Raw genomic sequence first — 24,365 nt, 5'->3', positions numbered from 1 at the left:
ACCTCATTTCTCTCGCTCTCTGTCTATCATCCCTCTCTATCCCTCCCTATCTCTCGTGGTTTTCTCTCTCTCTGCTATCATCAGCCTACACCCCCCACCCCCCCCCCCCCCCCCACGACCTTCTCACTATCTCTCTGTTCTGAGCTCAAAGAGGCCATTCCTCTCTGTTCCTGCTCTGTCGTTACCTGCCAGGGCGGGGCCCCGCGACTTGACATCTTGTGGTCCCGTTGCCAAGGACACCGTTGGAGACCGGCTCGCTGTGATGTCAACACACATGCAATGTATTTCATCACACACCCCCTGTCCCCCTGTCTTAGTGAACAAAAGCCAAGATCGACTGAACTAGGGAGTATCTGGGAGGGAAGAGCCAATGGCTGAATGAATGGGTGACTGTCTGTACCCGTTCCTCTGCTTCACACAGCTAACACATGGCAAGCCCAAACCCACTCTTCCGACAAAGTAGCTCATCTGTAGCAGGACAATAAAACAGGACAGTTAACGCTAAGTCACGCTAAGTCACGCTAGGCTAATAATAAACCCACAGTGAGGCCCGACCATTTTGCATGAATTAATTAGCAGCTACCACTAACAATGAGCATTTGGCCCACTTGGCGCTCTATGCTAGGCTACGCTACATTGACAGTTTTGCATTGTAAACCCTGTAGCGCGTGCCTTAGCATCCAGTTGTAAATTAGCAGTGAACGCTAACCTGCTGTTTTACTAGGCCTTCTGTCCTCATTATTCTTAGCGTGACAATGCATTGCCTGGATTCTCAACACACGCATGCACACACACACACTCACACGGACATGCACACGCACACACACACACATAAGCACACCCACACACTACTACCTATGGTAATTAATAGGTGTGCTCGGCATGGGGAACATATGCGTTTACTGATGGCCATGCAGAACACATTGGCGTGGTGACTTATCATGCTCCAGTCTTGTTGTTAGCTGCTGATTTGCTGACTGCAGGTAAACCCAACGCGTTAAAATAAACAACCTTGAAAGGTTGATTAAAACCGAGAGAGGGAAAGCATTGTAATGTAGTTGAGAGCGAGATAAAAGTGGGAGAGAGAGTCAGAGAGAGATTCACCATAGACTGATAGATAAAGAGGATAACAGCCTCTATTTTACCTTCTATCTCTACCGCTGCATTTGTTTAACACAATAGGATGTGTTAAACAATAGGATGTTTGTGATTTGAATGTGTGTGTGTGTGTGTGTGTGTGTGTGTGTGTGGTGGTTGTGTGTGTCTGTTTTATCTGAGGTGATGGACAGTGACTGGGCATTGGCAGCGGTGTGCGGTGGCGTGGATTGGTGAGAGGGCCATGTGTTTGAATGTGTGCCTCTCAGGCTGTTTGTTGTGAAGTGGCCTGCTTCATTACACTCTTATTCAACATGTCATCTCATATGCATATACATTCATATACATTCAACATGCACATATGTAAGTTCATATCAAATAAAAAAATTTTTTTTGTAAACAACAGGTGTAGACTAACAGTGATATGCTTTCCAGCAATGCAGAGAGAAAGATATAAAGACAATAACATAAGGAATAAATACACAATGAGTAACGATAACTTGGCTATATACACTGGGTACCAGTGCCAAGTCGAGGTACGAGGTAATTGAGGTAATACAGTATGGCCGTGGGGATGGCACAATCCATCAGGCTAAGATGTGCTACTGAAATTCTATATGGTTATACTACGTAGGAACACTGGTGCAACACTAATAAAATTAATATTATGCATTTTCTCCCGCGTTGGATAGCGGTCGCTGTCCGCGGTTCTGAAACACATCAGTGCACTGTTAAATTGGCGTCATTTCCTAGACCATGTTGCTATGTGCATAATAGCAAAGTTAACCAGCATACTGGTGTTGAGAACAATGCTGTGGAGGCAGCAGTGGAGTTAGGAGATGAGAAAACAGCCGTTGACTTAATTGTCTAAGAAAAGGGAGGAGAGAGGAAACCCCAACATAATTAGTTTTATAATCTATTTCAGATTCTTCAAATAGCCACCCTTTGCCTTGATGACAACTTTGCACACTTTTGGCATTCTCTCAACCAGATTCACCTGGAATGATTTTTCAACAGTCTTGAGGGAGTTCCCACATATGCTGAGCACATGTTGGCTGCTTTTCCTTCACTCTGCGGTCCAACTCATCCCAAACCCTCTCAATTTGGTTGATGCTAGGTAATCTGATGCAGCACTCCATCACTTTAATTATTGGTAAAATAGCCCTTACACAGCCTGGAGGTGTGTTTTGGGTCATTGTCCTGTTGAAAAACAAATGATAGTCCCACTAAGCCCAAACCAGATGGGATGGCGTATCGCTGCAGAATGCTGTGGTAGCCATGCTGGTTAAGTGTGCCTTGAATTCTAAATAAATCACAGACAGTGTCACCAGCAAAGCACCCCCCATACCATCACACCTCCTCCTCCATGCTTCACGGTGGGAAATACACATGCTGAGATCATCCGTTCACCCACACCATATCTCACAAAAACATGGCGGTTGGGATCAAAAATCTCCAATTTGGACTCTATACCAAAGGACAAATTTCTACCGGTCTAATGTCTATTGCTCGTGTTTCTTGGTCCAAGCATGTCTCTTCTTCTTATTAGTGTTCTTTAGTAGTGATTTCTTTGTAAGAATTCGACCATGAAGGCCTGATTCACACAATCTCCTCTGAACAGTTGATGTTGAGATGTGTCCGTGACCTGAACTCTGTGAAGCATTTATTTGGGCTGCAATTTCTGAGGCTGGTAACTCTAATGAACTTATCCTCTGCAGCACCGGTAACTCTGAGTCTTCCTTTCCTGTGGCGGTCCTCATGGGAGCCAGTTTCATCATAGCGCTTGATAGTTTTTGCGACTGCACTTGAAGAAACTTTCAAAGTTCTTGACATTTTCAGGATTGACTGAACTTCATGTCTTAAAGTAATGATGAACTGCTGTTTCTCTTTGCTTATTTGAGCTGTTCTTGCCATAATATGGACTTGTTTTTTTACCAAATAGGGCTATCTTCTGTATACTCCCCCTACCTTGTCACAACACAACTGATTGGATCAAACGCATTAAGAAGGAAAGAAATTCCACAAATAAACTTTTAACAAGGCATACCTATTCATTAAAATGCATTCCAGGTGACTACCTCATGAAGCTGGTTGAGAGAATGCCAAGAGTGCGCAAAGCTGTCATCAAGGCAAAGGTGTTGCTATTTGAAGAATCTCAAATATAAAACATATTTTGATTTGTTTAACACTTTTTTAGTTACTACATGATTCCATATGTGTTATTTCATAGTTTTTATGTCTTCACTATTATTCTACAATGTAGAAAATATTATTATTATTATTTTTTTTAAACCTGGTGTTCTAAAACTTTTGACCGGTAGTGTATATTTACAGAAATAAGACAGATCCTGCTTCTGTTGCCTGTTTGAGTGTTTGTTTAACAGCCTACTGACTCTGCCTTCGTGAGCATCAACCACAACATGTCGGAAAAACTATTTCATCAATTCGGCTGGTTTAAATCTTTGCTATGCAGTAATAAAGGCTTTCACTTTTTTTTTGTCAGAACAGCCTCTCTGGTATTATTTCTCATTTATTTAGTGTTGTTTACACTGTTCCAAATTGTCAGAATAATAATAATAATAATAATAATAATAATAATCATAACCCTCCTTTTTCTTGATCTCTTTCTTATTGTTATTGTTATTGTTATTATTACTATTATTATTATAACAATAAGTAATGTCGTTATCATTAGTAGGCTTAGTATAGCAGCCTTATATAACCATCAAGCTGTAGGCCTAAGAGCACATCCTGTTTAGTCTTAACACCGTAACTTACTTAGGCCTATATTTCAATACTTCTATAGGCTACAGCATCAATCAATCATTCATTCGTTCATGTCATCACGCAGCCTACGAGTCGTTCATGATTTGAAATGTAATCAAGCATTTTAATTTTAAAATATAACAAAGCGATCCTTGAATAATTAGCGTAAACCATAAATAAACCATTGCATGGAAATTGCATTCACGAATGAATGCGACTGGTTGGAGTCTTTGCGTTTGCTGTACTAAAGGCTTTACAAAATTAAAAATTAAAAAAACTTCACTACAGACTCTCTGGTACGCTTATCATTTATTTAGTGTTGTTTACATTCCAAACGGTCAGAGAAATGATATTGGAATCTAACAGCACCTGTTTGACACACAATATGCATGCAGCGCTGGCTCCTTGCCTTATTTTTCTTCATTTCCAGTATTTTCCACAAGTAGCCACATTTATTCCACACATCTGACTTCCGCTTCACCTCCTGAGCAACCAGTAAGCATTCCCCCGTTTCAAGTTTATTTTTCATGTCCTCTGCATCCATTTTGCTGTCACGTGTTACATTGTTTGGAGTTTGTTATAACCAATGTATTGATGTATTGATGTGATTGTATTGATGTGATTGTGATATGCTTCAGGTCAGCCCCTATTGGTCACGTGCATGCAATGCATACACGTGTCATGTGAAGAGTGCGAGGGTTGAGGGAATTGGGAATGTTTTTCCTAAACAAATGAGGGATTTTGTTAACAGAACTTTTCAGTCAGAAGTGGCTGCAATTATGTTGAAGCTTCAGCAACACGGACAGCTGGATAAACCCTGTTGATGTTCTGTGGTGGCCGCTGCAGTAGGGAGGAGAGAGACAACGAGTGCCAATCACACAGTCACTTGCTGTAGAATTTTTTTTAACACAGTGCAGAATCAATTCAATTGCGGTCGGACTCTCTATAGTCATTTGTGTGTCTTAATCATTTCATCAAACAGTGTGCTTAAAGCATCAGACAAGCTCAGTGCATTTAGTTGATTTGATTAAAACACATAGGATGTGTCTATATATGGAAAAATACACGTTTTGACCAATCGATCGGTTGAAAGAACCGACGACTCTTGGCGCTCATACATCCCTAGCGCTCGTATATGCTTCACCTCATATATGCATCATATATTCTCCTTTTTGACATGTCAGCATGGGATGCTGTGACATCCGGTCTGTAGGACATGCGTCAGTCCAAATCCTCAGAGGTGGATAGGAAACAACCTCCAGCTCTGTCTTAGCCATAGAAGCGCATTAAAACAGACAAGCTAGCTGGCACCGGAATTCATTTCAAATTCTACATCTTTATGGCACGCTTATATTGCTGCGATTAGTGGTGTAACGGAATAAGCGTTCACGTGGAGATGACGCACACACACTTAAACACAGACTCTCACACACACACACACACACACACACACACACACACACACACACACACACACACACACACACACTCTCTTCATTCATCTTAAATCCGCTACTAATGAATTTTCCACTGGTTCTCTACCACTCCACTCACCCATCTCCACTCGGGGACCATCAAACACAGAGTTTAACAAGGCCCCAGTTATTTTTGGCACTTTTTAACATGGCATCAGTTAAAGTCATATAGTGTATAATGGTGGGAGTAAAAGACAGACTATATCAAATAAGAGGTATTCCCTATATAGTGCACTATTGTTGACCACAGCCCTGGGGACCTAGTGCTCTACATAGGGAATAGGGTACCATTTGGGACACAGCCCAGAGCCAATTCCCAGCCAACACAGACGGCAAAGGGATAAAGTCAATTCTGCCCAACGAGCGTTCAGCCATGCTGTAAGCCTGGCAAGCTGAGAAGCTGAAAAGACTGATTCATCCGAACAAGTATTTTTTGATGGGAATTTGATTGCGTTTGATTGTATCGTTTACGCTGTTTTGAGACCAGATGAGGAAGCTCAGCATATCCACACATCTGTTGTGTTTTTCTACGCTGCAAGGACTGATCCAGTGACTAGAGTAGATGTGAGTTGTTATGAGGTTATAGGGGTCAGTATTATCTAATGTTGGATGGTAGTATTTATTATAATGGGATGAATGGACTGGCTCCACGTGGTAGAGTCTATATAGAGGAATCAGCCTTAACAATAAGCTATAGGTAGAGCTGGTGTCGCCCTATAGCCACAGCACAATGGGTACTGGGCTAAAGCCAGTGCAGGTCTTTTCCTTAGCTAGTGGTAGTTACATATAGGTTGTCTTAGCCCCCAGCCTCTGCCCTTTACTGTCCTACATTGTGCAATTCAACTCATAACCCAGTGTGTGTGTGTGTGTGTGTGTGTGTGTGTGTGTGTGTGTGTGTGTGTGTGTGTGTGTGTGTGTGTACTCTCCATGCACTCATTCATCACGCACTGTAAGTGACACACTGTCTGACAACCAACCAGTCATAACTAGTGCTTCATCAGCAAGACACTTCAAATTCTGACTGGTGACCTGGAGGCTACGATGACACAAACCCACTACATGAGGCTACGATGACACAAACCCACTACATGAGGCTACGATGACACAAACCCACTACATGAGGCTACGATGACACAAACCCACTACATGAGGCTACGATGACACAAACCCACTACATGAGGCTACGATGACACAAACCCACTACGAGGCTACGATGACACAAACCCACTACGAGGCTACGATGACACAAACCCACTACATGAGGCTACGATGACACAAACCCACTACGAGGCTACGATGACACAAACCCACTACGAGGCTACGATGACACAAACCCACTACGAGGCTACGATGACACAAACCCACTACATGAGGCTACGATGACACAAACCCACTACATGAGGCTACGATGACACAAACCCACTACATGAGGCTACGATGACACAAACCCACTACGAGGCTACGATGACACAAACCCACTACGAGGCTACGATGACACAAACCCACTACGAGGCTACGATGACACAAACCCACTACATGAGGCTACGATGACACAAACCCACTACATGAGGCTACGATGACACAAACCCACTACATGAGGCTACGATGACACAAACCCACTACATGAGGCTACGATGACACAAACCCACTACATGAGGCTACGATGACACAAACCCACTACATGAGGCTACGATGACACAAACCCACTACATGAGGCTACAGTGACACAAACCCACTACATGAGGCTACGATGACACAAACCCACTACGAGGCTACGATGACACAAACCCACTACATGAGGCTACGATGACACAAACCCACTACATGAGGCTACGATGACACAAACCCACTACGAGGCTACGATGACACAAACCCACTACATGAGGCTACGATGACACAAACCCACTACATGAGGCTACGATGACACAAACCCACTACATGAGGCTACGATGACACAAACCCACTACGAGGCTACGATGACACAAACCCACTACATGAGGCTACGATGACACAAACCCACTACATGAGGCTACAGTGACACAAACCCACTACATGAGGCTACGATGACACAAACCCACTACGAGGCTACGATGACACAAACCCACTACATGAGGCTACGATGACACAAACCCACTACATGAGGCTACGATGACACAAACCCACTACGAGGCTACGATGACACAAACCCACTACATGAGGCTACGATGACACAAACCCACTACATGAGGCTACGATGACACAAACCCACTACATGAGGCTACGATGACACAAACCCACTACATGAGGCTACGATGACACAAACCCACTACATGAGGCTACGATGACACAAACCCACTACATGAGGCTACAGTGACACAAACCCACTACATGAGGCTACGATGACACAAACCCACTACATGAGGCTACGACAGTCATTAAGACAAAACGCCATTACAGCCCACATCACTTCTTTAGAATAGACTCAAATGGAATAGAATAATCTAGATTAGAATAGAAACGTTATTGTCCACTTCCTGGTAATCACTTCCTTGCACCGCCATCAACAGCTGTTCGGAACACCGTCAATTAAATGGCGATTAAATATGCTGTTTCTCTTTCAGTTGATTACTGGGAGTTGCCTGATTAGCCACTAATTATTTGTCATCTGAGAATGGTTAATTCACAAGTGTTTCCTGGCGATTTATCAAGTGTAATCAACGAAGAAAATTAAAAGTTGAACTGTTAAATGCAGAATTAACAGGATAATTATGTAATGGCACAAGGCAGCCACCATTAATTGTATCAACTTCTATAAAAACACATAAATGCTTATTTAGAAATTAAACTCAGAGAAAAGTTGTTATTTATCTTCTAAAAGAGGCAATTATACATTAAACAGTATATTTACTTTAAACTTTTCTTTAATGACCTATTAGGAACAAAGTTGTGAATTAGTAGCTATTTAAACACAAATAATTGGTTGTTCTTGTGGCTAATTACGCCCAAGGTAATTAAGGAGCTGAGTGAAAAGAAAAGAGAGAGAGTAAAGAGAAGGCATTGGAGAGGCGTTGTCTGACTGGGCTTTTATAGGAGAGGGGGAGGAGGAGAAGGAGTCTACTGTGTTGGGAAAGGGGCTAGTGGGGTGAGACTGGAATGTCAATGATGGGACAGTGTGTGTGTGTGTATGTTCGGTGTGGGGTGTTAATGTGTGTGTGTGCCTACGTCTGTGTGTGTGAGCGTGTGCGTGTGTCTGCGTTCAGGGGGACGGGTGTTAATGTGGGTGTGTGTGCCTACGTCTCTATGTGTGTGTGTGTGTGTGTGTGTGTGTGTGTGTGTGTGTGTGTGTGTGTGTGTGTGTACCATAGCTGCAAAAGAACACAGGTTCTGGGCGTTGTGATAGATCTCTACCATACCTAGGAGGGCACATTGCTCTGGAACTCTCTTTCTCTGTTTTTTAACCATCCTTTTTTCTGCCTCTCCATCCCAACATGCTACACACACAGTTATTATATCTACAGCAACAGAGACCCTGCTTTCTAACACTGGATTTATTGAAGCAGTTCTTTAATTAAAATGGACATTTCTCTGTCGTTTTTTAAGGGTAGATAACTAGTGAGAGAGAGAGAGAGAGAGAGAGAGAGAGAGAGAGAAAGAGAGAGAGATAAAAGAGAGAGAGAGAGAGAAAGTGAGAGGAGAGAGAGAGAGAAAGCGAGAGGAGAGAGAGAGAGACCGAGAATGAGCCTAAAACCGAGAGAGAGAGAAACAGACCAAGAAATGGAGACAAAAATAAATAACAACAAAACAACAGAAATGTGTTGCCAAGTAAGTGTACTGTATCTGTGGCTATGAGGGATGATTAGTAAGTGTACTGTATCTGTGGCTATGAGGGATGATTAGTAAGTGTACTGTATCTGTGGCTATGAGGGATGATTAGTAAGTGTACTGTATCTGTGGCTATGAGGGATGATTAGTAAGTGTACTGTATCTGTGGCTATGAGGGATGATTAGTAAGTGTACTGTATCTGTGGCTATGAGGGATGATTAGTAAGTGTACTGTATCTGTGGCTATGAGGGATGATTAGTAAGTGTACTGTATCTGTGGCTATGAGGGATGATTAGTAAGTGTACTGTATCTGTGGCTATGAGGGATGATTAGTAAGTGTACTGTATCTGTGGCTATGAGGGATGATTAGTAAGTGTACTGTATCTGTGGCTATGAGGGATGATTAGTAAGTGTACTGTATCTGTGGCTATGAGGGATGATTAGTAAGTGTACTGTATCTGTGGCTATGAGGGATGATTAGTAAGTGTACTGTATCTGTGGCTATGAGGGATGATTAGTAAGTGTACTGTATCTGTGGCTATGAGGGATGATTAGTAAGTGTACTGTATCTGTGGCTATGAGGGATGATTAGTAAGTGTACTGTATCTGTGGCTATGAGGGATGATTAGTAAGTGTACTGTATCTGTGGCTATGAGGGATGATTAGTAAGTGTACTGTATCTGTGGCTATGAGGGATGATTAGTAAGTGTACTGTATCTGTGGCTATGAGGGATGATTAGTAAGTGTACTGTATCTGTGGCTATGAGGGATGATTAGTAAGTGTACTGTATCTGTGGCTATGAGGGATGATTAGTAAGTGTACTGTATCTGTGGCTATGAGGGATGATTAGTAAGTGTACTGTATCTGTGGCTATGAGGGATGATTAGTAAGTGTACTGTATCTGTGGCTATGAGGGATGATTAGTAAGTGTACTGTATCTGTGGCTATGAGGGATGATTAGTAAGTGTACTGTATCTGTGGCTATGAGGGATGATTAGTAAGTGTACTGTATCTGTGGCTATGAGGGATGATTAGTAAGTGTACTGTATCTGTGGCTATGAGGGATGATTAGTAAGTGTACTGTATCTGTGGCTATGAGGGATGATTAGTAAGTGTACTGTATCTGTGGCTATGAGGGATGATTAGTAAGTGTACTGTATCTGTGGCTATGAGGGATGATTAGTAAGTGTACTGTATCTGTGGCTATGAGGGATGATTAGTAAGTGTACTGTATCTGTGGCTATGAGGGATGATTAGTAAGTGTACTGTATCTGTGGCTATGAGGGATGATTAGTAAGTGTACTGTATCTGTGGCTATGAGGGATGATTAGTAAGTGTACTGTATCTGTGGCTATGAGGGATGATTAGTAAGTGTACTGTATCTGTGGCTATGAGGGATGATTAGTAAGTGTACTGTATCTGTGGCTATGAGGGATGATTAGTAAGTGTACTGTATCTGTGGCTATGAGGGATGATTAGTAAGTGTACTGTATCTGTGGCTATGAGGGATGATTAGTAAGTGTACTGTATCTGTGGCTATGAGGGATGATTAGTAAGTGTACTGTATCTGTGGCTATGAGGGATGATTAGTAAGTGTACTGTATCTGTGGCTATGAGGGATGATTAGTAAGTGTACTGTATCTGTGGCTATGAGGGATGATTAGTAAGTGTACTGTATCTGTGGCTATGAGGGATGATTAGTAAGTGTACTGTATCTGTGGCTATGAGGGATGATTAGTAAGTGTACTGTATCTGTGGCTATGAGGGATGATTAGTAAGTGTACTGTATCTGTGGCTATGAGGGATGATTAGTAAGTGTACTGTATCTGTGGCTATGAGGGATGATTAGTAAGTGTACTGTATCTGTGGCTATGAGGGATGATTAGTAAGTGTACTGTATCTGTGGCTATGAGGGATGATTAGTAAGTGTACTGTATCTGTGGCTATGAGGGATGATTAGTAAGTGTACTGTATCTGTGGCTATGAGGGATGATTAGTAAGTGTACTGTATCTGTGGCTATGAGGGATGATTAGTAAGTGTACTGTATCTGTGGCTATGAGGGATGATTAGTAAGTGTACTGTATCTGTGGCTATGAGGGATGATTAGTAAGTGTACTGTATCTGTGGCTATGAGGGATGATTAGTAAGTGTACTGTATCTGTGGCTATGAGGGATGATTAGTAAGTGTACTGTATCTGTGGCTATGAGGGATGATTAGTAAGTGTACTGTATCTGTGGCTATGAGGGATGATTAGTAAGTGTACTGTATCTGTGGCTATGAGGGATGATTAGTAAGTGTACTGTATCTGTGGCTATGAGGGATGATTAGTAAGTGTACTGTATCTGTGGCTATGAGGGATGATTAGTAAGTGTACTGTATCTGTGGCTATGAGGGATGATTAGTAAGTGTACTGTATCTGTGGCTATGAGGGATGATTAGTAAGTGTACTGTATCTGTGGCTATGAGGGATGATTAGTAAGTGTACTGTATCTGTGGCTATGAGGGATGATTAGTAAGTGTACTGTATCTGTGGCTATGAGGGATGATTAGTAAGTGTACTGTATCTGTGGCTATGAGGGATGATTAGTAAGTGTACTGTATCTGTGGCTATGAGGGATGATTAGTAAGTGTACTGTATCTGTGGCTATGAGGGATGATTAGTAAGTGTACTGTATCTGTGGCTATGAGGGATGATTAGTAAGTGTACTGTATCTGTGGCTATGAGGGATGATTAGTAAGTGTACTGTATCTGTGGCTATGAGGGATGATTAGTAAGTGTACTGTATCTGTGGCTATGAGGGATGATTAGTAAGTGTACTGTATCTGTGGCTATGAGGGATGATTAGTAAGTGTACTGTATCTGTGGCTATGAGGGATGATTAGTAAGTGTACTGTATCTGTGGCTATGAGGGATGATTAGTAAGTGTACTGTATCTGTGGCTATGAGGGATGATTAGTAAGTGTACTGTATCTGTGGCTATGAGGGATGATTAGTAAGTGTACTGTATCTGTGGCTATGAGGGATGATTAGTAAGTGTACTGTATCTGTGGCTATGAGGGATGATTAGTAAGTGTACTGTATCTGTGGCTATGAGGGATGATTAGTAAGTGTACTGTATCTGTGGCTATGAGGGATGATTAGTAAGTGTACTGTATCTGTGGCTATGAGGGATGATTAGTAAGTGTACTGTATCTGTGGCTATGAGGGATGATTAGTAAGTGTACTGTATCTGTGGCTATGAGGGATGATTAGTAAGTGTACTGTATCTGTGGCTATGAGGGATGATTAGTAAGTGTACTGTATCTGTGGCTATGAGGGATGATTAGTAAGTGTACTGTATCTGTGGCTATGAGGGATGATTAGTAAGTGTACTGTATCTGTGGCTATGAGGGATGATTAGTAAGTGTACTGTATCTGTGGCTATGAGGGATGATTAGTAAGTGTACTGTATCTGTGGCTATGAGGGATGATTAGTAAGTGTACTGTATCTGTGGCTATGAGGGATGATTAGTAAGTGTACTGTATCTGTGGCTATGAGGGATGATTAGTAAGTGTACTGTATCTGTGGCTATGAGGGATGATTAGTAAGTGTACTGTATCTGTGGCTATGAGGGATGATTAGTAAGTGTACTGTATCTGTGGCTATGAGGGATGATTAGTAAGTGTACTGTATCTGTGGCTATGAGGGATGATTAGTAAGTGTACTGTATCTGTGGCTATGAGGGATGATTAGTAAGTGTACTGTATCTGTGGCTATGAGGGATGATTAGTAAGTGTACTGTATCTGTGGCTATGAGGGATGATTAGTAAGTGTACTGTATCTGGGGCTATGAGGGATGATTAGTAAGTGTACTGTATCTGTGGCTATGAGGGATGATTAGTATACAGCTTTGTGTTGAGACGGATAAACAAACAAACAACGAGCAGCAGGCTAAATGTCAGAGCAGCTGTACCTTACGGGCTTTACACCGTCAACAAACACAGCTCCTTTCCTTAACCCTTTAGTGGGGAGACACGCGGTGTGTGTGTGAGAGAGAGGCGGATATTACTTAATGAAGGACTTACTGTTGAAGAAAAAAAGGCATGGGAGAGGAGATACAGTGGTGCTATGGGGAGTGGTGATCACCAGTAATGTGGTTCAGTACAGTGGTGCTATGGGGAGTGGTGATCACCAGTAATGTGGTTCAGTACAGTGGTGCTATGGGGAGTGGTGATAGACTAGCCAAATGGGCTTTTCCACCTCCACCCAAGGGCAACATAGTACATACTGTATGTAGCTAGAGACTGAGATGGGCTCTCACTCAACACATGTACACACACACACACACACACACACACACACCCTTGTGCAGCTGAGTGTAGACTGTGTAAACAATAAGGATACAGACAACTGTTCCTGTAGACTGTATGTTGCCGACCCCCTCGCTGTCTCTCAGTACGCTGCACCCCCGTGACAACTGGACAAGCATGTTGAAACACGGACGGACGGGTGCTGATTACCCCACATTAAAACCAGAGCAGCTCAATGCCAAACTACCAGTGATAAATCTCTATATCCAGCCATCCCTGCCTCTTTCCCTACCCTTCTCTGGGGATTGGGCTCTTCTGTCTGTGTGTGTGTCTGTATGTGTGTGTGTCTGTATGTCTGTATGTGTGTGTATGTGTGTGTATGTGCGTGGTCAATGAGTACTCAGTTTTAAGTTGTGTGTGTGTGTATGTGTGTGTATGTGTATGTATGTGTGTGTGTGTGTCTGTGTGTGTGTGTGTGTGTGTGTGTGTGTGTGTGTGTGTATGTGTGTGTGTGTGTGTCTGTGTGTGTGTATGTGTGTATGTGTGTGTGTGTGTGTGTGTGTGTGTGTGTGTGTGTGTGTTTAAACCTTAAACCTGTCTCCTCCCTGTGGGGGCTGATGACACATGTGGTTAGATGTGGTAATGGCAGTGTTAGTGCTGATGACATTGTTCAGTTGATTGCCGAACACATGTGGCTGAGCAGGGACAGACAGACAGACATCTTCCCTCTCTGCATCTAGCCCAGGCTGTGTCCCTGTAACCCGAGCCCCAGGCCCTCCTCTTAAAAGGTCACGACCTTGCTGTGCCTCTAACCCCCAAACAAAGGAGGTGGGTGAGTGGATGGTTGGTTGGCTGTCCCTCCCTCCCATCTCCTCATCCCCCTCTCTCCTTCCCTTTTGCCCTAGGGTCATATAGCTAAGAGAGAGAGAGAGAGAGAGAGAGAGAGAGGTCTGGTAAAGCGTTTGTTAGGCAGGGCTGCAGTGAAGCAGGCAATGAAGAGAGACTAGGGGGGTTCGGAGGGGGGAGAGGTTCTCCTCAAATGATCAACGGGACAGCCAGCTAGCCTCCGAGAGTGTGCATGTGTGTGTGCGTGAGCCCTGATCCTGTGTGTGTGTGTGTAGGTAGCGTGTGTGTGTGTGTGATGCTTGATCCTGGGGAGGGATTGCCGATCTGGGCGGAAACAAAAGAAGGGCTGGGTCTTTCTGTGTGGGAGGGAGAGGGAGACTGGTGTTCGGGTCTCCTCCTAGCTACACCCCTCTGGGCCTAGTGGTATAGTGGTGGCTCTGGCTCACAACGGGGATGGATTCCAATGCAAGGAGACGGGAGTGGGCACACACAGAGAAACACACACACATGCTGACGGACGTCAATGCACACACACACACACACACGCGCAAATATGAGCAATGTATCATCCGAACACATGTACAGCACACACGCACATACACCTACACAAAATATCAATGCAACGCCCCTAAACACACACACACACACACACACCAGTCTTCCTCATAGATGGAGTGTGTGTGCTCCCTCCACACAGTGTCTGGGCTGGTGGACGTGACCGCTGCTGGTCTATATCTCTGGCCTAGTGTCTATCACATCTCCCAGCCTCGCCTCACTACAGATGAACAACTATGTAGTTTGACAAAGGGAACATTACCTTAAACCGCCTCCTTGGCTGTTATCAGAGACATTTAAATAACAGACACTTGTACAAATCGTCAGTGTCGTGCAGCGTACAAAATGGGTTCTCTGAAGGAGAGATTCCGGACTGAAATGAAACAAAGCAACACTCTAAGTCCAGTACACAGGATAAACGCTCTAATATATCTACTTTTTCAGCACCTCGACTCCTTTGAGAACAAACCTAATGGGCCGTTATGTGGAGCAGAACTAAGTCATTTATTCATTATTACTAAATGATCCTTCAGTAGCTGTTTGTCGCGTAAAATATCTGGTGGATAGCAGAGCCACTGGCTCATGTATTAGATTTACCCTTCTCGCTCCCCTCTTCAGTCACACACACACACACACACACACACACACACACACACACACACACACACACACACACACACACACACACACACACACACACACACACACACACACACACACACACACACACACACACACACACACACACCACACACACAGGGTGTATGAATCTGAAGCTTTACGACTGGACTGTTCTATTATACATGTGGGCGTCTCGGTCTATGAGCCGTTGAATGGAGGCTTTATTTCCTCTTTCCTCCCCTCACTGGAGACGGAGAGGAGAGAGGAGAGAGGAGAGAGGAGAGAGGAGAGGAGAGAGAGGAGAGAGGAGAGAGGAGAGAGAGGAGAGGAGAGAGAGGAGAGAGAGGAGAGACGAGAGAGGAGAGACGAGAGAGGAGAGAGAGGAGAGAGGAGAGAGGAGAGAGAAGAGAGGAGAGAGGGGAGAGAGGAGAGAGGAGAGAGGCCTGGCAGGTGTTGCCGTGGAGAGATGGAGCTAGCTACTGTGTGTTGTGTGTGTGTGTGTGTGTGTGTGTGTGTGTGTGTGTGTGTGTGTGTGTGTGTGTGTGTGTGTGTGTGTGTGTTGTGTGTGTGTCGTGTGCTCTCGTAACGTTGAGGTAGAGTCAAGGGTAATATGGCTACCGGGTAATGGAGTTACCACACATTACCAGGCCAACAGGGGACAATTCTGCTGACAAGGATTTATTTAGTCAACTCCAATAACCACCAGCTAGACGAGACATTGAAAGGACAAAGACATGCTATTTAATACATACCCATTTAACTCCCAGGTGTATAGGCCTATAGACCATACGCTACGCAGCCAAGCCATACAACCTAGCGATTAGCTTAGAGTTAGCCTTGTCAGTTCAGGTAGACCACATTAATAGCTAATTTAGTTTTGACTAGTCTCAATAAGACATTTTAGCGTTAACGTCGGCTTCCTCACGCTTTCCAGTTATAATATCTGAGCTCAGGAGATCAGGGCCCCAATTCACAAAGCCTCTCAGAATAGGAGTGCTGATCTAGGATCAGTTTGGCCTTTTAGATCATAATGAATACAATTACACTGACAGAGGCGACCTGGTGCCAGATCAGCACTCTGAGAATAGGACACCATCGGCATTGTGTGAATAGATGTGCCGTGGTCTTTTTCCTGTGTCCCCGTGCGATAGCCTGTGGTGCTACCTCTCAGCCGTGATGTATGGGCCCTGCTTATCACCGTCACCTCAACTGAGACTACTGTTATTCTATCTGGGCTCAGTTGGCGGCTAAGCCACGCTACGGTAAGGATGGTCACTCTGTCACCGTCCCCCCGGACCAGAACAGCCCGGGACACAGCCACAACCTCTGTCTGCCTCCATCAGGAGAGGGAAAACTCTAACACACACGGGACCGACACACACTCACACACCTGCGCCGGCCGAGGGGTCCTTCTCAACTGGAGCGGAAAATAACTAGCATCTCAATTCGATAACAATAGAAAACAAGAGGAGAACATCAGCAGCCTTCACAAAGAGACTGTATATAACATCCTTTCCTCTGTAATGGTACTGTGGGGAAATGTAGTGGCAGTAGATTGGCTGGGATAGTCCCTGTATTATTCATATGAGGATTTATGACCCAGCAGTGTGTGCGCGTGTGTGTGTGCGTGCGTGCGTGTCCATAGGGCCAGGCCACTCCATCACAAGGATCATTTCCTGTGTTTGACCCCCATGATGACCTCTGTTTCCCCTGACTCTCACACTCTTGTCAGCCCCAAATTACTACATACTTATGTTATTTTATTTACGGCAGGTTGTATAAGGTGATAATAGAAATATAACTACATATGGTGCTGTTATTTGTACAATTATTATTTTAATCATTGTTAATTCATTAGTATTTGATTTTTGGAAGAATCATAAATCTTTTATTTTTTATAGCCAATAAAAAATTGTGACCACTAAAACAATTCTGGATTTTCTATTTATACTAAACCTTATTCTTTATCATTTAAATGGTATATATTCCTATATACTTTATTATTTTTAATTTAAATTGCAATATCTATAAAAAATGTCCTGCATTTAAATATATTTTTGAAATGTGTATTTTATTAAAGGACTTAGGCCTAAATTAATGCAAGAAAATTATAGCCTATTCTTCTTCTTCTGGAAGGATTTGGAATACATCCATTTTATTCCTGAAGATGAAGAATTTCAGAGAAACAATCCGAAAATAAATAATAGGTTAATTCAATAAATTCCCTCAATGATCTTTTCTCTTTCCTACACACTAGCGTCTCCTCGCTGTAATGAACGCACCTAAATCTCCATCCGCGTCTGCCTCTCAAATAGCACCCTATTCCCTATAAAAAGAAAAAGTGAGCTGGGACAATAAGAATTAATATTATAGGGAATAGGGTGCAATTTGGGACGCATTCAATCTAATTCATATTTACGCACCAAACACAAGTCTTCTCACACACACAGGCCAGACGGGGGGAATTAGCATACCATCGACGGCGTACCGTTTATTTGTCAGAAACCCTCCTCCGGCCAACCTTCCCTGCTCCTCTCCGGCTCCCGGCCAAACAGTCCAATCTGTAGCAGGCTCCCTTTGGTCCGTTGCCAGGCAATCACAAAGAATATTCTGGAAGCAGCAAGACCCATTGAGGGGCCTTCTTCTTATCCCAAATGGATGAGTATAGCTTAACTGTTTGGCACCATTCCCTGCAACAGCCGCCTGCAACAATATACAATAGAAGCCTCCTCCTCCAAGTCTTATCTGGAGCAGAGCTGTGATGACCAAATAAAATCGATCGATTGGCTAATGGGTATGTACTGTATGTGTTGTTATGGTGAGTTCTGGAGGCCCTGGACGGACCGGAGCTGCTGAGAAGAGAGGGGGAGAGAAATAATGAGAACGAGAGACAAAAGGGGGAGAATTACACACACACAGAGAGAGAGAGAGAGAGAGAGAGAGAGAGAGAGAGAGAGAGAGAGAGAGAAGTGCTCCTTCAGAAGTGTCAGTCAGTACCTCTCTTTAGCCCTCCTAGATCAGTGGAAGAAGTGATCACGGAGCCGTCTGGACACCTAGCTAGATAACACTACAAACTCAGTCCAGAATCCCTCAACAGCAGACACACACACCCTCGTTCTCTCTTCTCACTTCGTAAATCACTCCTATCTAATGATGGGGGGGGGGGGGGGTGTTCTAAAGGGATTCATGGAGAGATATTACGTTTAATCACAAAGAGCTGGAGAGAGAGAAAGAGAGAGATGGAGAGAGAGAGACAGAGAAAAACAGAGATGAAGAGATAGAACGAGCTCTTTACTCTTCCGTGCGGACGATGAACCTTCAAGCGCTTCACCCCCCCCTTTCATGTCCATTCCCATGGACACTGCTCTTTGTCATCCCTCATCTCATCCCTCCATCACAACATGGTTATATAATAACCACATATTATGCTAATGAGGACGCAATAGACTGTAGGCCTATAGGCCGTGGATGCTGTTTTTCACCAATGGCGACGTCAATCCCAATTTTTCCTCTTTTCCCGTTTTTTTATTATTAATTTTTTTACTCCGGAGTGGATCCGTCGGGCCTTTTCCAATTTTCCTCTATAAATTAACAATGAGTTGAGCCACTAACCCCCCAGCCATCAAGATGTAGGTCTGGGACTCTGAACTGGCATCATTTGTATTCATTTTTTTTATAAAAAAATAATGGCAACCCCTATGCTACGATAAATACCCTTCAATGTAATAACAAGAATAAAACACAATAAAACAAAGAAATACATGGATAAGGAAAGGTGACCTGGTCTGTTTTACAAGGCGCTAAATCAGAGAAATATCACGACGCCGTATCAAACACAATTAAAACTTTTATTCATTGAGTAATAGCTCCAGTAATGCAGTACATCAGCCAGATTACTGCACACACTAAGTGTATATATCACACACACGTACGTACACGCACACACACACGCACACGCACACGCACACACACACCAAGCACAGCCTGGGCGCCGTTGCTAGGCGATCTCTTTCCATTTGTGAAGAGAAAGAAAGAGAGGGAGAAGAGGAAAGACAGCCAGGTTCAGCTGGCTATTTCCTCCTACCGTTCCCCCCCCCCCTTCTCTCCACTCTTTCTTTCAGTGTCTAACATTGCAAACCATTATTTCCCCTCTCCAAAATCAATGTAGTGTAGAATCAAAGAATGGGGTCCTGGGCCATAAATCAGCAGAAAGGCTTAGTATGAGCGTTAAAGTGGAACCATGTAGTAAGGCCCGCCGCGTGAGAGGGACATTAAACACCTTTGCACATGGCCCCGGCCTCCTCAGTAATTCCTGACAGCTTATTTCTCATTGTGTGCATCCCAAATGGCACCCTATTCCCTGTGTAGTGCACGACCTATCGGGCTCTGATCAAAAGAAGTGCACTATATAGGGAACAGGGTGCCATTTGGGGCGTGAACAGGGTCAGAGGCCTTGGCACGCAGATCTGAAATATGACAGACAGACAGAGAGGAGAGAGAGACAGAGACAGAGAGACAGAGAGACAGAGAGAGAGACAGAGAGACAGAGAGACAGAGAGACAGAGAGACAGAGAGACAGAGAGACAGAGAGAGAGAGAGAGAGAGAGAGAGAGAGAGAGAGAGAGAGAGAGAGAGAGAGAGAGAGACAGAGAGAGAGACAGAGAGACAGAGAGACAGAGAGACAGAGAGACAGAGAGACAGAGACAGAGAGACAGAGGAGAGAGAGAGAGAGAGAGAGAGAGAGAGAGAGAGAGAGAGAGAGAGAGAGAGAGAGAGAGAGAGAGAGAGAAGCCCATTTCTTTCTAGGTTTTTAACAAATCGGGGGAACTGTTTGACATTATGAGACACCACAGGTTCCTCTCAGTGGTAGCGGGCCTGAGAGGAACCACTGACTGGTGGAATTTCACAGCGTCTTTAACGCACGAGAGCACACATTGTTGCTGCGCCCCCAGTACTCCTCCCTATTGTCTTGTTTTTAATACGGCAGTGCCATCGAAGTTTCCTTAACCGACGGAACATATGGTAAATCCCAGTTCTATAACACACAGATGATGAACATATTGAAACCATAAAAGCATATCACATGACGTCCTCTTTATCTAGCTCATCTGACGTGTCCATTTTTTAAAATAATACAAACAAAAAAAATGTTTAGCATCTTTTAACATCTGGCCGTCTCCACGACGTTTACGAACGCAAAGCTGGTGAAATGTGACATCGTTCACTCTTTTATTCCGACTGACAGTTATGCAGTTATTCAGTTCCGTCCGTTACATCATTCCATCACTCAGCGGCAGGCCGGGGGATGTACAACAGGCTAATTGAAAAGGTAACAGAGTGACAAATTCCAAAAACACCCCCGCAAAAAATATGGTTCCAATTATCCTGCAGTGTAAGGGTCTATTCTCCCCGTAAAAGGACGGGAGTGGGAATTATTACGAGTGTTACAAACGGCACTAACCCTCTGCCTGTTTCCACATCTTATAAGACAGGACACCAAATAGCCATGAAAATATACATTTCCATACAAATGACATAAACAAACACCCCTCTTCTTCACAGCCTTTTAAATCTAAATCATCAACACACACAATTCATCTATTATGCTGTTGAGCCCAATCCCAAAAAAGCCTTGAGATCCCCCTCCCCAGCACCCTCATCCTGCCTGGTATTATAGCCTGGGTGGATTTGGAGAGGCTGGAAATTCTGACCACAAGCAGCAGCAAAAAAAGGAACACTGACTGGGCTCCGCTTCGCAAAAACTATTCGCTCTAATTCAGAACATCTGACAGTGGTGAGGGGCAGCCGAGCTCCGAGGGAGCTTTTTTCGGGGGAACGTTCCCTCTCTCTCTCACCAATCAACTCTCAAAGTGCCGGAGTCACGGAATCACAGAGAGAGAAGCGTATTAACATGCGGTCCAGGTCCCCCTCAACACACACACAGCTCCTTTCCTTTCGAAGATGATTTAAACACACTTAAGGAGACAATGGGAATAATAATTGACTGCAAATAATCACATTGCATTGACCACACGCACGCGCACACACACACACACACACACACACACACACACACACACACACACACACACACACACACACACACACACACACACACACACACACACACAGGTCAATTAGCAGCAGCAGAGAGAACACACTGGTTTCAGCTGTTACCTTAGGTTAAGAAATCCTCCAGTTGTTCCTTCCCCGAAAGGGTTAAAAGGAGCCGGTCAGAGCCCTCCTGGCTGCTCTCGTTACCCGATCACAGAGGCATGAAGCTGGGTAGACACGGTGCTGCGCTGTGTCTTGCCTGGAGCTTTTTTCACCTTTTTTCTTCCACTCCACAAAACACTTGCCTTAGATATCTCTGGAGCTTTCTCTCTCTCTCTCTCGCTCTCTCGCTCTCTCTATCTGGGCACACAGTCTGTTTCAGTGGTTCTACTGGCAGTAGTCTGTTTCTCCCATTCCACTCACTCTCTCAAACGCGCACATAGAACAGAGGCTCCTCTCAATGAACAATCACACTCTCACTCTCTATGGCATCAAGCTCAGGCTTCAAGCTCAACTCATTAACGAGAGAGGGAGGAATAAAAAAAAGAGGGAAAAAATGCTGGATCTTTTTTTCCCCTTAGGCTGGACAGTGGGTGGTTAAATGCGCATCCTGCTGGTTGGTGGTTGGTCCACGCTCGCTCTCGCACCCTCTCTGCCGCTGCCTGTCTTTCTAAACGGAATCTTCCCTCTTTCTTTCTTTCATTCTTTCTCTCTCTCGCTCTCTCCAAGTTTGAGGCACTCTCTTTCGGAGCCGTGCTGCTGCTGGCAGGAGAGGGGAGGGGCTTGGGGCTGAAAGAAGGGAGGGAGGCGCGCTATAGGTTGAGCCTCTGTCTGTGTACACCCACCGGGGGCGGAGGGAGAGGAAAGGAGGTCGAGGGAAGGGAGGGGAGAGGAGGGAGGAGGGCTGTCTCTGCTTTAACCATTTGGAGTCTTCACTCATCTGTTGCGCGCACACACACACACACACACACACACACACACACACAAACAGAGACACACACACATTCTCTCAGCAATATCTCTCCCTCGTTTTTTCTCTCCCTCTCTCGGGCATGGACGCACTTAGCCATTCTAGCTAGGGGGAAAAGCACTATAGAAAATAGACAGGCACACCTTTACCTAGACTCTATTCTTTAAACCCCAGCTAGGGAATAATGCAACTGCATACCAGTAATGGGATAATAGTTTGATTCATAATACACACACCTAATGAATACCCATACATATACTAACACACACACCTAATGAATACCCATACATATACTACATATCCTCAAGTTTCAAGTTGTATTAGTCGTATGTACAGCATACACATGGTATACACTGTCCAATGAAATGCTAACTTGCAGGTTCCTTCTGGAGAATGCAACAACAATAAGAAATAATACAAGATAAGAATACGAACATAAAGTAAATGTCTCAGTAGAATATAATACAATTTTTAGCATGAGCATAATACAGGAAGGCACAATTTATATAACAATATTTATACATGTTTTAGGGAAGAGGGGATTGGGGAGCGAGTGTTTAAATCCTACAGGCACATCAACAGCTTACAAACATACACACGCAGAACTGTACCTGTACGGCAGATAATGTATGAGTCTGCTCATTGTCTGTTCACTTTCTGCCTGCTGTTATTAACACGCCTCAGAGCACACGGAAACACTGCTGCTAACCCAGCCACGCACGTATGCACACACACACACACACACACACACACACACACACACACACACACACACACACACAACACACACACACACACACACACACACACACACACTCTTACATCTGTTCATAGACACATTGTCAGAATCAACTAGCTTACTCAGGTAAATTAGCTAAAGGCAGCTTTCACCAGGTATCACTTCCTTATCCGGTTTGATTAGCACGTCTAGGCTACACACACAACAACACAACAATCTAAAACCTCCCGTACTCCGCGGTGGGAAATGAAAGGTGTAAACAAATAAACACAGTGAAATAAACAAAACGAGACTTGTTTAGTTTGGTGCGTATTGCTACATGGGTTCTAGAGCAGTTTGGATTACTGACGCTGACGAAAGACCAGGCCAATTCCTAATGCCTGGCGGTTGGCAGAGCGTATGCAATACACATCTACTCGCCCGTCGGCATGCCAACGGTAGAGATGAAAAGACGTGACACGACCCAGCCTCTCTTCTCCCCCTTTTACCAACAAAAAACAGCCATACTTGTCTTAGATGATGCGCTATATTGTTAAGAACATAAAAGTCATTGTGCTGTTTTTACCGACCTGTCGAAAGGCGTTTGATACGGTCAACCATTTTTTACTTGTTCAGAGGTTGTCTGAAATGGGCCTAGATCAGTTATCCTGCGATTGGTTCAATAACTATCTAATGGACGGGACACAATGTGTTTACTGATGGTATCAAATCTAGTTTCCTCAATATTACGAAAGGTTTGCTGCATGGGTGGATTTTGGGCCCTTTTCTCGTCACTATTTATATAAATAATGTTGGTCCATCTGCTAAGGGAGGTGATATGTGAGATTTGTGTTTGTTTTGATTCTTCTTGTTGTCTGTATTGTATTGATATTATTACATTGTATTATATTAGGCGGCAGGTAGCCTAGTGGTTAGAGCGTTGGAAGATCGAATCCCTGAGCAGGTAAAAATCTGTCCTTCTGTCCCTGAACAAGGCAGTTAACCCACTGTTCCTAGGCTGTCATTGTAAATAAGAATTTGTTCTTAACTGACTTGCCTAGTTAAATAAAGGTTAAAAAAAATGATAATACAAATATTACATGATATGTATTAAATTGTGTATGTTCACAGGCTTCCCTTGTAGATGAGACACTGGTCTCAAATATATA

The 24,365-nt window shown here is 43.8% G+C and overlaps 1 protein-coding gene across 12 annotated transcripts in view; it reads right to left on the bottom strand.

Annotated features, from left to right (window-relative positions):
* The window catches only part of LOC106602442 (teneurin-3), a 401,337-nt gene that overhangs the window by 198,193 nt on the left and 178,779 nt on the right, over positions 1 to 24,365 (bottom strand). For 2 of the 12 annotated variants that reach the window (XM_082974190.1, XM_082974191.1), the window contains exon 1: positions 21,632 to 22,258. The exons of the other annotated variants lie outside the window; for them this stretch is intronic. The gene's annotated coding sequence lies outside the window, so the exon portion shown is untranslated. Of the gene's footprint in view, positions 1 to 21,631; positions 22,259 to 24,365 lie in introns of those variants that run through there. 12 annotated transcript variants of the gene reach the window in all.

Source organism: Salmo salar, chromosome 04 (genome assembly GCF_965601325.2).
Source record: "Salmo salar chromosome 04, fSalSal1, whole genome shotgun sequence".
In the NCBI taxonomy this organism is placed as follows: Eukaryota; Metazoa; Chordata; class Actinopteri; order Salmoniformes; family Salmonidae; genus Salmo; species Salmo salar.
This window is presented reverse-complemented; position numbering and strand designations above follow the sequence as displayed.